The 16,179-nt window shown below is 27.0% G+C and overlaps 1 non-coding gene across 1 annotated transcript; it reads right to left on the minus strand.

The window, feature by feature from the left end:
- Positions 1–241: 241 nt before the first annotated feature.
- On the minus strand, positions 242–348 carry LOC129608577 (U6 spliceosomal RNA). The gene has a single exon (XR_008696898.1). It is a non-coding gene; the product is annotated as a U6 spliceosomal RNA (small nuclear RNA).
- Positions 349–16,179: the final 15,831 nt, after the last annotated feature.

Raw genomic sequence — 16,179 nt, forward strand, 5'->3', positions numbered from 1 at the left:
TTAAGTAATATTTTCACTGAATTCACAAAATATATTATAAATCTATTTATCAACGAAACTTTTACATATTCCGCCTCGAATGCAAAACAGATGAATCGGGAACATGATTTCTACCACAAGTTTTCATTTGACCTCAAAGATTTAGATCAGAATTTTAATTTTTTTTTGCACTACATACACTTTGATTTTTTTTTATTTTTAGCACTTCAATGTAGAATTTTTTGCAGGGGAGAATAGAGACACCAAGCGACTAATTGTGTCCTTTTCGCGTTTCATCTTTGCGCACGGCTCATGCTAATCTTCTCTGTATCTTTCCAGTTATAGTATATGTTCTGCCGAACTAAGAACGTATACTTTTTTGATGCAACTTAACTAAAGATTATTATAAAAATATTGCATACTTATAGGATTTGCAAAACTAACTTCAATTTAAGAAGTAACATATTTGTCAAAATTCGGGAAAAAACGCAGAATATCTATCCAAAATTGATCTATGAATCAGTTTCCAATTAGTTTTTAAATTTTATACGCCTACTATTCTTACACTTAACGTTTTGTGCTTTAAGTAATAATACCGAGAAATTTTTTTCAGAAGCCGATTTTTTCCCAGCCACCTTAATATTTACGCGACCATTTGCTACCTTTTTATATAATCAGCAGCTTTTCGTTTTGCGTTTTTTTTTCCTTTCTTATTTTTTTTTTTTTTTCGTACAAAACAAATGCCAATTTGACACGCAAATGTCATTATATTCACATTTAAGTGAAACGTACGTGAAAACAATTCGAAAAATATAAAAAGGAAAACGCCACTTTTTTCTTCGTTATTTTTGATATTTTGTTTTTGTTTTTGACTCGCACCTTTTTTAACCATTGTTATGGAATTTTAGACTTTTTTTTTCTTTAAAGTGATAATTATATAGGTCCTTTGGGCATTTTGGTGCGGTTTATTGTCTTATGTTTATTTTTGTACGTCAATTTTCCTTTGCACGTTTTTTTACTTTTGTTTTCGTTGACCGTAGAAAATAGACAAAAATTAATAATTTAAATAGCTATGGTGAGCTACTCGATTATTTCAAATATTGTAACTCTGTTTAAGTGTAGTGAATTGAATGAGGCAAAATATTAAAAATTTATTTTTATATTTCTATTTGCAAACTAAATATAGATCATAGTAGTATTTAGTTTCTCGCGAAATATCTATGCGTTTTTATAACCGATCGGAAATTTATTAAATTAAGATTGTGTATCTCGCTATTTTACACGCCAAATGGTAGGAAAGTGAGTAGAATGTATGATGAAATTTTCGAGTGGCAAGAATTATTCGGCATTGAGATACTCAATAAAATGTATACAAAATTTTTTCATTTTGTTTTTGAAGGTGAGACGTTCAGTTAGTAAATTGAGAAAAAACTCAAAAATCCAATTGAAAATTAAAAAATCTTATTGGAAAAATGAAAATATCTATTAGAAAATTGGAGAATTCTAATTCGAAAGTGAATAAAAAGTGAGATGTAAGAGCAAGGTACACAATGATATTGTAAATTTAACTTTGAAAATCAAAAAAAAAAATTTTTGTACTAGAATAGGGTGTAGATTCGCATTTCTATTTTCAGTTTTTAATGCAATCCGAATGTGGTAGGCGTCTAGGCTCTCCAGACTCCAGTAAAGTATTTCAAATATTCCTATAACTTTAAAAATGAAATCAACTGCGAGATAAATTTTTTTGAAAAAATTTTCTCTATAGAAGCAAGTGATTGTAGAAATCAGTCAGATTCCCATTGGACTTTTACTTTCACCTTTTAAATTTTTAAAAGGGTACTTTTTCATTAGCGTTTTGATTCTTCGTGAAACAGATATTTTCCAATTTTTTTTTTTATTAATTAATTAATATTAAAAATTTCTGATGTTATATGTTAATTAGACTCCTGTAAATTCAATATATTCAATATGTTAAAATTCAATATATTAAAGATTATACTAAGACTAACTTATATCTACATATTATTTATTAATTCTATATTATGTTCTCATATAAGACGTATATGTAGCAATATACTTAGCTTAGCATCATTTATAATATTAATGTATAGAACAATATATCAACAATGTATGTATACAATAATGTATACAAGAGCTGGCGCTATAGAGCCCCAGGTAAATAATATACGATTACTTATAGAATTTTTATAATAATAAAAATTCAAATTATTTGTCATATTCCGAATATTTCTGAGGTTTTATTACTTGCTGTTATTTATAACAATTGTTTTACATTACCAATATTGCTTGCTGATGTTGATATTAGAATCAAAATATTTGATTCCTGCAGATATACGATTAGAGCCATTTATTTCAGTTTTAGAAATAAATTTTACATGTAAATTAATTTTAAGAGAGAAGTGCAGCGTATGTAATTCACAATTTAAGCTTAATTTCGTATAAATATGCGCTTCGCTTCCAGGACACAAATTTGAATATTTGAAAACATAGATACGCTCATTTTTCCTAACAATTTTATATATTCGATGGCACCAATGATTGATAAACTTCAATTTATATATATTTTATTAAAAAACCAAGATCGTATAAAAATATCATTGGCCTTTGAAGGACATTCATCAAATACAATATATTTTTTATAACTGTGCAGTACACGTACATATACACAAAATAATTGTAGTTTTATGAATTGTTTTTCGTTTTCCTTTTTTTTTTTCTCCTCGTTTTTATTTTTTATTATTTGAAATTTGTATTTGATTAGTTTTTGTTGAAAAATATATTAAATATAAATGGGTTACGATTACATTTATGCTCTATTTAGTGGAAATAAATGTTATTTAATGATTTTGTATATAAATATCAAAAAAAAAAAATGGAAAAGTGTAAAGGCCGAAATAATAATAATAAAGGATATTTTTAAATATATGACTTGGTTTCGTTTGCACATACACATATATATATTTTTATATACAGGATATTGTAAATTGATATAACATTTATTTTTAATTTATAGTTTTACACTACACAATATTCTATAATGTAAATAAAAAGAATATTTTTATTTCAAGTCAACACTTTCCTCCCATATTTTAATTTGAACAAAAATTTTTATTGATTTTCATTTACCTTGTATATTTTGTTGAAATATAACGTGCCTTGAAATTCATAGTTTATCTATTTTACTATAACTGCCAACAATTATTATAATTATGGATTTAATAATTGTGCAATGAAATTAGTGTTAGGTGAAAAATAAATAATTAATAAAAGCTCGTTAATAAAGAGAAACAAATCTACATCGAAATCTTGATTAAATTATACTTCAAATGGCGGTGGATCAATATTAGCAGATCGATTTACTGAAACCTTTAAGGTTTGTGCTGTAATATCCCGTGATATTATAAGAGCTCAGCAATGGATATGGCGGGTATGATGTAATATAAAATAATCTTTGTTTATATAATAAAAAGACAAGACAAAATCCATAAATCATGTAATTCTTTTCATACAGAAACCGTTTTCTAGTAAAACATAAATTAACAGTATAATTACTAGCGGTTTTGTGATAAATCCTAACTTGAGCATGTTGACTTACATCTTTTTTACTCCATCGTAATAATACTTCTGTCTTCCGCTTAAAAGAATCCGATATCAAGACCTTACAATGTTTTAATCTAAGAATCGTGCACATCGAATATTTTAAACTTGAAAACTATATTTAATATCACACGCACAAGTCCCGTACAAGCTCTTTTTTATAACTTCTTACTCTTGTTACCTTAAGTCCTATGATTTTTCTGTGTTCCTTCTGGAAATTCAATGAAAAATTTTAAAATGTCATGTAGATATTGGAAAATTTTTGTAAAATGTTAACTAGATGTAAATAATTCGAAGAAATAAAAAATCTTTAATACACTCATATAACAGTTTACATAAAAATATAAAAATCAAAAATACCAAGTAATTTAATTTATATACCTTAATTATAATATTATTTTCATTCAAATGTAAATGGAAATAAATTTTCATTTGCATTGGGTAGGAACCCACGCATACAAACAAACGTATATCAATACTAACAATAATCGTGTAGGATTTATGTAGTTTACAGAAATAATCACTTTTATAAATGAATATTTTCATTTTATTAATAAAATTATAACACTTCACCTTTGATTTCTCATTATTTATAACTTTCACTTCAATTTTATCCCTAATTACTATAATTTTACATTTTCAATTTCTTCTTTTATTTTGTGAACGTTTCCGAAAAAAAAATTGTTTTTGATCTTTAACTATGTTTGCTTTCAAAAAAAAAAGTAAAAATACGAACTGATCCCACCTTTTTTTTTTTGGCATACAACAAATTTTTACCTCTTCCAAACCATTACTTCACTATAGTAGTATTCATTAAGAGATTTAATTTATATTTCTCACAATTCGAATATTTTGGAGTAAAATAATTATAATCCTTTTTTTTTCTGGAAATGCTTTCATTTATGCGTTATAAACTCTAAGAAAAAAAAACTCAAAAAAAAAGAGAGTAAAAATATTCAGGACGTGAAATGAAAATTTTATTTTTAATTTTTTTGCTTTTCATTCCTGTTTTTTGTTCTTGTTTCGAAAAATTCCATCAGTTTTGTTTAATGCCAAGTATAATCACATTTCTAGAATATTGGAATATGATAAAAATAAAGAAAAAGTACAAATTAAAAACTTTGTCTTCTCAGTATAAAAGATGAAATTTTCCATGAAATTAAATTCAATCTTTCGAAGAATAATATGATTAAAAACAAAAAATTTTGGTATATAATGTATAATAATTATATTGTATGTAGTACAAATATACAAGGAAAATTAAAAAGTAGAGATTAAAGTAAATCTGATTGATTCTGTAGAGACATCCTTTACATGTCGATTGAAGTAGAGTTATAATTTAATTTTAATGCGTAAACTGGAAAAAACTGGACTCTTTACCGAAAGTTCATCTCATTTCTAGCACTTTTTCAAAAAAAATATCACTCTGTCCGTCCGTTCGCCCGCGTACATATTTACAAAACTTTTACACACATGAAAATAGAAAGCTGAAATTTCATATATAAATCAATCTTTTTTTCTAAAAAGAAAGCCCATACCGGTCTCCCCCTCTCCAATAGTTATAGCCCCTTAAAAACCTGAAAATTGAACTTTTTAACTTTTTATTTCAAAGAAACTATAAATATTTTTCACATTTTGCAAAAAGCAAAAAAAGCGCGATCGGCCTCATCTAACACGGCATACAATATTTGAACTTTAGAAAAACAAAATGGCTTCTAAAATTAACTGTTATCTAAAACCCGTTCTTGTCGAAAACTTTTTGATATCGTCTTTTTTCTAGATAGATTGTAGAAGTCTGAAATTTTATTGAATTTTATTTATACAAAGAAAATTTTATTCCACGTCCAGCTCTCAAATTATCGACTCTCGAAATTTGAAAAATTGGAATTTTCAGCACCATATTATATTGCCAAAACTGGAAGCTTTTCAAAACTAACGGATAATGCTATATAATAAAAAAATGCAATTATTTTTCTTAATTGATTAACCCATGAATTCGAGCATTAGGATAACATCTCTTTTAATTTTTTTTTCTTCATCCTCAAAGTTTGCAATTTTTTAAAAATTTTTGTCAATAAATACTTTATAACTTTAATAATGTAGTTGATTGTTTTTAACAGCATTATTTTAACTTCTTGAAGGGAAAAGGGATTCTTTACAAACCATTGGTTTGACACAACTTAACAAAGTTCATCAAAAATAAGATTGTTCAAAACTTGTTGAAAATTTATTCAAATTATAAAATATTGAAAATTATTGTTTACACGTTCTCAAATCTCTTTAATTTTTTTGAATTGTGCAAAAATATGAGCTAATAATTAAGATTTTTTAATAACCATTTAAGTTCACCTTATTTGTATTAACTGAACGGTTAATTATTTAGATCAACTAGTAGTGATTTTATTACTTTTGGAATAAGCAACCTTTTATCTACAAGCTTCTATAATTATTAGCAAGAATTGTTAGAATACGAGAATGGCGGTACCAAATTATTTCATCAAAAACTCGACTTCTTCGGAACTTAAACCATATTCTGTTAAAATTCTTTTGATATCATTGATATCATTTCGTCTACTAAAATCAAAAGTTACAGTCAGTAGAGTGTTAAAGGGAAGCTAAATTCTTCTTCAACAATTGAACCCAAATTTTAAGTAATTGTTGACTTAACCGAAGTTTTTCTTAAAGGTTTTTGATGTCTAGATTTGCAAGTTTAAGTGTAATTGATTTCATTATGCGTTTTGATAATATTTTAATATTGCCTTCCACAATTATTTGAAAGAATTATATAATTTATTATGAAAATTTTGATATCGGGCTGAATGCTAAATTGAAAACGTATGTTAAGTATAAACAAACGATCAATATCTTTGTTTATTTCTGATGAACCCGTGATTACCGAAGGGAGAGAAGTTACACAGTAATTTCTTACTCTTCTAGAACTTTAAGTTCATTAATTCTTACCTGGGGAAGAAAAAAACTTGTATCATTTATAATTTTCAAGGACTAAAGAGGGTTATATCTTTGAATTGTTGAAAATTATGTGATAATATCAACCGTATAACGCATGTTTTACTAATTATTTTATATTTAAATTTAACCCAATTATAATATTCTTATCCTATCTACCATAATTAATTTCTTTACATAAGCGAATGAACAATAATAAAATTTTTGTTTTATGCTTTTCAACAAGATAAATTGAGAAAATTATCAGGAATAATTTACATTTTTCTGTTTAATTTTCCTTATTTTACCCTCTAACTTAAAATATTTCCTTAAGAATCACGTTTCATTCCTTAAAAATTTTGGATATTAAATAAGAAAATCATAAATTTAAAAATGATTTCATGTTTTTTTTTTTTTTTTTGTTTTTCTAAATAATAATTATTATGCGAAATTCATAAATCATCTTTATTTTTTGTTGAAAAAGTTCGAAATTAATGAAAATTTGTTGAGACAATATAGAATAAGAAATATTAGGTATCAGGCAATGAAAAGAAAATAAAATTTAAAAAAAGGAAAAAAAATGTAGGATATCATTTAGAAAATCTTAAGTGAGGAAATTAACAGTAAAATTTTACAATATTTCCTGAAATAAAATTTTCTAAAATAAAACACAAAAAAAATATTAATAGATGTCGGAAAAAAAAAGAAATGGGATTAGTTCTTTTGAGATACCAAGAGACTACAAGATAATATTTGATATAAAGAAAAAGCTCGTTTAGGTTTCAGCGATTTCGGGAACGAACACTGAAATTAGTAGAAATTACAAATTTAAAGCAATCATTGATAAGAGATTCACCCCCTGTAATAGGGATAATCTGTGACTAATATAAGGAAGCCGAGTATACTTTATGAAATTTTGCTTATTGACTATGTTTCTTTAGTTGAAATGTGCATAATTAGTATCAACACCCGTACATGATCAAAAGTGATTAACACTGTTTCTCCTTTGAAAATGATTGGAGTAATTTTCCCTCACTTTGGATATCAGTGAGAAATAAGGGCGATTTTCGAAATCGCAGTATGTTTTCAAAAAAAAAATTTTTGCATGGTCCTTTTCCTTTTCGATTCGAAAACATTAGATTTAATTGAAGTGAACTAAATTTTGCCGGAATTTAAATTTATATAAATTTATTTAAGTTGCTTTACTGTTACTTACATAATTTCTTTTTTTTTATGTCAGAGAAGGAAACGTCGTATGTAAAAGTGTAATATTCCTTTACCGTTAATTTAATTGAAAATTTTAATGCTTTTATAATTTTTGACATATTTATTATGCTTTGTGGGAATAGAATAACTTAAATTGAAAATTTATGATATTTTCATTTTCATTGGGATTATTATTAATTTGTTACAAGATGAAGAAAACACCATCTTCCTTACTAATTTTAATTACGATGTCTTCCTTTATTGAATTTAAAATTTAATTATTTTTTATTTGTCAGTTTTTGTAATATTTTTGGTTTATATATCGCTATAATTCTCAGGTACGACGGCATTTGATTCAACTTACATAATTTTAATATTTATTTTGTAATAGTAGTAAATTTATTATTCGAAAAAGATATTAATTTGAGTGCGTATAGATATAAAGAGTATAATTTTGTGGATATACGCAATAAATTAATTTTTAGTAATATACGAAATTTTTCTACATTAAAATGTATTCATTGATTTATTAAAGTTGTACTTCTTTTGGAATGAAATTTTATAATGAGTTTATAAGCTATATTTAGCATATTTTCTGTTTTAGCGGATTATTCTCAAATTATTTATACAATATTTTAACTAGTCTTCTAATTTCCTTTATTTGGTTAGATAACTCAATAGATATATTAAGGTAAGCGTGCCCTTTAAAGAGCATCACAGAGAAGAGTATCTCTTTGATAATTTTCTGCTACAAGTACCAGACACCTAAAATACTCTCCTTCTGTGAATTAAAAGTTCAATAATTCGGCTAAGTATGTTAATTGAAATCTCCTGTCTTTCCCCACAAAACCCTAATAAGTGAATCGACAATGTTCAGTCAAATGAGTTGTTACTTGATTTTTAATGTTGTCTTGAATTTTTATGGCCACAGTAGCGTAGAAGCCTCTTATACTGCTGAAATCCTAAATAATTAATTCATAGTTGCCACCTCCCATATTTTTAATTTCTTTCATGGAAACGCAATTATACTGATCATTTCTGTATTTTTCAAAATGCTTTTATGAAATCATGGTGTTTTAAACTTAAGATTCTTAGCGTGTTCTCATGAACCTTAATAAAATATAACAACTACATAAAAAATATTTTATGTAACTTCTTCCTCTTTAGGATGGAACCCATTTCCATTATAAACAAGTTGAAAAAAAAAAAAGAAAAAAATTTTAATTTTTCGTTAATCGAATTGTCATCAATGCAACACATATGACACATGATTCATGTAGCAGAAATTTTTATTTTAATTTTACCATTTTGATAAAAATTTGGTCATGTGTTAAAATTAAATAAAATATTATGCCATTGTCAATCTTTATAAAATTAAAATTAATTTTATATTTTCGTCTTGTATATAGATTTATTCTTGTTTTTGTGTGCGTACTACGCGTGGCATACCAAATTTGGTTTTGAAAAAAAAACAACAAAACATGAGTTCGTCCATTTGTCAGTTAAATGCGATTGACAGGTCAGTTAGTCACGAGCTACATGTATTCAAGCTGGGAAAGTCTACCTGTACCAACTGTAAAATACTTTAAGGAAGACGTTAGGGCACAGCAAAGTTGCGATATCTGGATTTCTATATTTTGAAGAAGCCCCTCAAGAATTGTTGAAGTAGCGATATTAAGGGTATAAGTAAACTATTAACAGTTCAACCCAACAATTGAACCCGAATATGCTGGTCACAAAGAGAGAGCTGAATGGGATAAGGTCACAGAAATCCAATGTGTCTCTTGTGAATAGGCTACTAGGGTGCTCATGATGTGCAGAGCCATCTCAAAAAAGATGTGGTGTATCCAGTTTCTCCTTCCAGATTACAATTAATAGGTTCATGACATTGTAGTAGTTTCAACCATAACTTAACCATGGGAGAGACTAATCATGGTTTTCCTGATTAGAAATTTTCGAAATAAACGGGAGCTGAGAAAACTCAGTTTCGAAGGCGACTTTTCTTCCCAAATTCTGCTAATATATGCAGCAATGTCATTCTGTAATGTTCTCAAAGTACACTATCACATTAATCCTGTCATTATTAAAATTATAAGGCGTTGTAGGAACAGTAAAATATTCAAAATTTTTAATTTAAACCGCAAAAAATACGATTTCGGAAATGAAAACTAGAATGTTACACTTTGATGGAAAACTAAGATAAGTCATGAAATGGCCTACAATATTCTGATGACAATTTCCAGACTTATTCCTCATGCCGCCTGTACTATATTTAAGTCAAAAAGTTACCTAGAAAATACACTAAGTTATGGCAAAAACATTTTTTTATACACAAAGCCATAAATAAAGTGAAAATCCTATTAAAAAAATTTTTTAATAATAATTAGGTATTTTACAGTACCTCTGTAATATAAAATTCATTACCAAGATTAATAAGGCATTAATGAGAGAAAAAGCAAAAAAAAATCCGGTTCACCAATATTTTAATAGTAATACCTACTTATATTAAAATATAATAATAATTTTCATAATCATCACACGTCAACGAAACAAGCGACAGTATGGCAAATTAATTCTCTCTTAATTGGAAATAGGCCATGAAATTAGTGGTTTTCTTATTTATTGAATTGAATATTAAATTTAACAATTTTTTTTTTTTAATTTGTCGTTTTAAATATTGGTCTTCGTTTTTTTTTTCGTTTCTCTTTAATATAATATTTTGAGTAGCTTGCCAAAGAGCATTAAAAAAATACAAACAATAACATATAAGCACAAACAAATAAACAGCCAGGACAAAAAAAAATCTGAATCCTTGATGCATGAAATTAAATAGCAAGAGGATTTTAACTTTTAAATTAAAAAAAAAGCAAAATTTAATGTACGAAAAATGGGCTTTTTTTTATAAATTGAAAAATGCAACAGTCGTGTTTTTTAATTAATATTTTTTAAATGAATCAAACACAAGAGCGAAATATACGTTGTAATGGACTATTAAAAACAAAGTATTGGAAGAAAAAAATTAATTTTTTAAATAATTATTTAAAGACATAAAGCTCATCCGATTACATAAGTTTAAAATGAATTTGGCTTTTACAAAAAAAAAAATTTAATTAAAGATCTTAATTAAATTTTTTTATTTTTTTTGTTTAATTTACCGAACAATTAATTAAATTAAAATAATCTACCTCAAAATAAAAATTAAAATTTTTAATAATCATTAATAAATTTTTTTTTTTTTCTGTGTACAAATAAGGTTAAACAGATGGTTGGGCATAATATTGCAATTTTAAAACAACCAAGATTTTGTTTTCAGGCTTAATTTTTTAAAATAAGATAGAAGAGAAATGGATCAACTATTGAGATCATAAAAAATTGTACATGTACATGAAAAATTTTAGAAAATTAATGGAATTTAGTGAATAAATTTTTTCCAGCACTGAAAACTATTTTAGCCTCTTTATCATAAGGTGGATGTATATCATGATGGTAGTGCCGCTTTTGTCATACGGACATTCTTTAAGCCAACAAAGTCATTCTCGACTTTTCGCCGCTGCATTCGGCGATCCAAATTACAGCACTTCCTTCAGGAGGGTTTCACTATTATGCCTACCGACGGATGATAATATGATTAGGAAATACAGATTTGAGAAAAACTTTACTTTAAAACTTGGTGACAAAAGGTGACGGAAAGGAGTTTTCTGACGGGTCAAAATTGTCTTTAGGTGCGGGTGCTGGGATATTAGGGACATTGATCAAATTTTTCGAACCGACTGGAAAGTGTCCAAATTTCTTTGAAGTGGAAATACACCGTGTAGAAAATCTAATTTAATCTGGCTAAAGGATACCGCGGCAATTAGGTTACAATAAGGGTTGTAGATTTTTTCCAGATTTCGTCCCCGATTGTGTGTGGCTGCTTTGGCAAGCTCGACTGGGAAGCTAGACGAAACACGATATTGGATAGCAAATATGTTAGAAAAGCAGGGGGCCTATTTCTATTTTGTTGGGACGGAAGCCTTTTCCATGATTTGACCAAGTAAAATCTGTTAGGTCCTAAAAAGCGTGGTAGAGGAGAAAAGGTTTAAACCATGCAGGGTGCATTCGGGCCTTCGACAAGCAAAGGAACTTTTGGGAAATTACAACTTGGAGCATTTTATTTCAGTCATAAATTTGCCGAGCAATCATGTGAGCATTCTCACGGGTTTTTTGCCGTGACACTGCAGACTAAAAAAAACACCTGAAAAAATTGGGTTAAGGGACCGATCTGTCTAGCAGGTATTGTAAGGAAAAGGACGAGAGTCCGATGCGTCTTCTCAATGAGTGTGTGAAGCGATGGTCCGTAATAGAAGGGACAACTTGAATGACTCTCCCTGGAGGGTATGCCGTTGAGGAATATTTCTGGGAAAAATTTCTCGGATTCATCCGAAATTTGGGTCTCAGGGGGGGTGCTCAAGGTAAAGATACTTGACATTTATGGTGAGAGTATAATAAGTCTTTCAGGTCGCGGTGCATCATCGCTCTATATTGCAATCTACAAATCACTATGTTGATATTAGCTAGGTGTATCAGATTTAAAGTTTTTATTTTTACTTTCTCGATTTACACTAACTGGGGCATCTGTTTAATAAGTTGAAATAAAAAAGTGTTAGGAAATCAATAGTTTAAACATTTCAGTTTTTCGCTTTTTATGCAGATTAAATTTAAATTTAAAAAAATATTGTATATAAATAGCACGAAACTTGCTATCTTCAGAATTTGAAAAATTGGTTCAAAACTCCTGTTAAATTATAAATTTATTTAAACTAAAAATTGTTTTTTTTTTTGTGCAAAATTCTTCTGTCTGAACAACATGTGAAACAGATAGTTGAAAAAATTACGCATTTTTTTTTCTATAAACGACGCGCATTCTACAAAAGTTTCTTATTACCATCATAAAAGAGGAAATATTATTTGTTTGTAAGTATATACGCTCTTGTAAATATGTAAAATGTTATATAAAAATTTCTACCATTTAACTTCAACACTAATTTTTAATGCACCGCATTGCATAAAATACTTTACTGCTTAGTAATGTAAATTAATTAAAGTCACATCTTTATTCAGTTTGTGTGTTTAATATACATATGTACATGTATAATATATAGTTTGTTTAAATAAATATACATACACACATACGAAAACTATATAAGTATAATATAGTGTGATAATATTAAAAATAAATATTTTATTTAAACAAGTTGGTAATATTTGAGAGAAATATACAGTGCCGTTTATACATAATTAAGTTTAATATTCATGTTTGCTATTTACACAGAGGACTCTAAAACATCCTATGGAACTGGGGTATAAGTGTTCCATAATGAAATTGCTGCAAAGATTAGGCTGTGGGATTACCGAAATAATATTTCAAGTTGTGCTGTTTGCAGCGATAAGCGTCTTTAATTTGATAGGAATCACTAATAATGTAGCAGAGGGCATCATTATTTATGTGGGTGTCACCATATTCATGTCAGGCGCTACCATTTATGTGGGCGGCTGTGTGTCCCTGCATTATCATATATGATCTGCTCGATAAATTCTTTATTATTTTAAAAAAATAAATAGCTCACAACCTTGAATTGCTGAAGAATTTTGGTTGGTTTTCTCTAATATGTCTAAATATTGTTATTGATTAATATTGCTCGAATGCAAGAAAAATTTTGAAGAAAACTGTACATTTTTTTTATGAAAATTATTTTAGGAAAGAGAACAGTAAAAAAATTCTCTGCATTCTCTGTAAAACTTCATTTCTTACAATAGTGGAAAGAGCAAAAAAAAAAAAAATACAAAGAAACGGAAAAACCACAGTTATAATAATAACAATAACAAATAAGAATAACAGTAAAAAAGATAAGTGCATGTCATGTGTGCATGAAAAGTCATTTTTCTTTTTTTTTTATGAGCGAAATTATAACAATTATGAAATGTGATTTGTTACTTGGTTTCCCAGCAAACAATTTGCATATTTTAAAATTTTTCATATTAATTTAAATTTTTTTTATTACTTTTAAAAATTAAGCTCTTATCGAGAATTAGGAAGTCTAGGTTATCCGCTAAATAACATGTCGTTTATGATTTTGTGTTGGATTTGATTACATGTGCACTAACTATTGTCTTGACATACCATTCGAATGCAAACTGCATTTGAATTAATAAAATTTTAAATGTGTTCCGTAATACACTGGTGACAAATAGTAAAAAGCCCGATGTGAATATGAAAGCAGCAAAGCCTGCTTTAGCACTCTTACCTGTTCTAGTATTCATCATCAAAAGCAACTGGTTTTATTTCACTTTGCTTGAACTCAATTGACTCAAATTTTTTACTTTTTAGATTTTTTGCATATAATTTATTAAAAAACCGTCTGATCGTACTCTCAAAGTGTTAATTTGGTTACATTTTTGTTTCATTTTCATATTATTTTTTTTTTGTTTTAATAAAGTATGTTACTTACGTCCTTGTAAAATATAATGTTTACAAAACTTTTATACACATGTATAATTTTTTATATGTACATAATACCAACAAAAATTTTTCAAATAACCGCGAGTATATAATATTATGAATTATGTTACATACATATATAATTATATTTTGTATGTACATATAAAAATATTTGAGAATCTTATGTATATATTTGGAAATTTTAACGTTCTTAAGAGGATTTTCAACTAAAATGATAAAAATTAATAATTTTGTTACATTTTCACATGGATTAATTTCGTTTATTATCTTGTAATTTTTATAACACGTTAAATATTACAGCATTAAGTATAAAATAAAGAAAAAGAAACAAGAAAAAAAAAAAATAATACACCGAGTCGTTTATAATCTCCTTTTTTATATTTTTAATTCATTTTCATGATTATCTTGTAGGTATTATGTGTGTATATAGGTATGTATCCATTTACCGTGTGAACGAATAGAACAAATATAAGAATAATTTTTAATGCAAACACACACCTTTATTTTAACTATTTTATTATTATTATTATAAAATTTTTTTCTTCTTATACTTTTAAAGTACCTGAAATTTTCATGTTCAATTATCCTTTTTTTCTTTATACATTTCTTTTTTTTTTGGTTCTTTTCTTTTTGATTTGTTTTAAAGTAAAAGGTGGTTTCGTGACTAAGCACATTTTCATAATATCTATGAACATTTTTCATTATTATATACGAGTTTTATATACTAATATATGAATGTATATGTGGGATATTATGCGAATATTATGCAGAAAATTGCAATGTTCCAGATTAGAAAACAAATGTGAATATTACAAGAACATTTTTTTTTTGTACTTGCATTCTATCCTGTCTCTTTTTAAAAATGAAATTTATGTTACATTAAGTAAAGAATATAAAAATGTTCTTTCTCATAGTTAAATTATAGTTTTAATATGATAAAAAGTTAAAAAATCCAACTATGTAGATTTTATTATGAGTTTGGAACACTTATTGTATACAAAATATTTTACAAAAATTATTATTGACCTTTGAAATTGGAGAAACGAGACGTTTTTGACCACTAAAAATTTTTTTATTGCTTAATTATTTTTTTGAATATAAAATTGTTCTAGTATGGCATATTAAATTGATAATATTATAACGCTATATTAATGAGAATTGAGTTTGTTAGATCACACGAAAGATATTTAATTGTACTAATTTAATTGAAAGGGCTCTGGGATAAGAGGGCTTCGAATTTTATAGACCACCTAAGATATACAATTGTATTGAAAATGTATTAGCAAAATTTAAAACCAACAATGATTATAAAATTAAATTTATAATCATTGTTGGCTCAGCGATCCATGTTAAATCTTGGCCTCCTTCTTGGCAAATATTTTTCCACTAATCTCTGCTTGCGGCAATTGATGCCTCCAATTTATCCGATTTAAATTTTTAGAAATTCTTTCAATATTATTTAGAAATCGTAGTTTTGTGTTGCTTCATCTTGGTCCATTCATTATACATGGCCAGCCCATTTTAATTATTGAATTTTGATAAGACTACTTGGTTTATTCTATATTCTATTCTCTTACTCTATTCTTGGCCTCAAAATCCGTCTGATTATTTTTCTTTCAAAGACGACAAAAATTTGGCCTCTTTTTCAGAGTCTAAGTTTCAGTACCATATATAAGAACTGGTAGATACAATTAGCGTTTCGACCCCATAATTTCATATAAAGAGGCGTATTCTTTGTTTGCTGCTTTCAATCGTTCATTTATTTCTTCGGTGCAGTCATTTGTTATATTGATAATCGACCCTTTTGACCTTTTCAAAGCTATGCTCATTTAGAACGACGATTTAATTATTATTAGTGTTTTGGTCACTCATGGACTTCGTTTTGCTTTAATTTATAACTAATCCAATTTGCCTTGCTAATTTTTCGAAAT

Source organism: Condylostylus longicornis, unplaced genomic scaffold (assembly GCF_029603195.1).
Source record: "Condylostylus longicornis isolate FDR11 unplaced genomic scaffold, ASM2960319v2 ptg000031l, whole genome shotgun sequence".
Lineage (NCBI taxonomy): Eukaryota > Metazoa > Arthropoda > Insecta > Diptera > Dolichopodidae > Condylostylus > Condylostylus longicornis.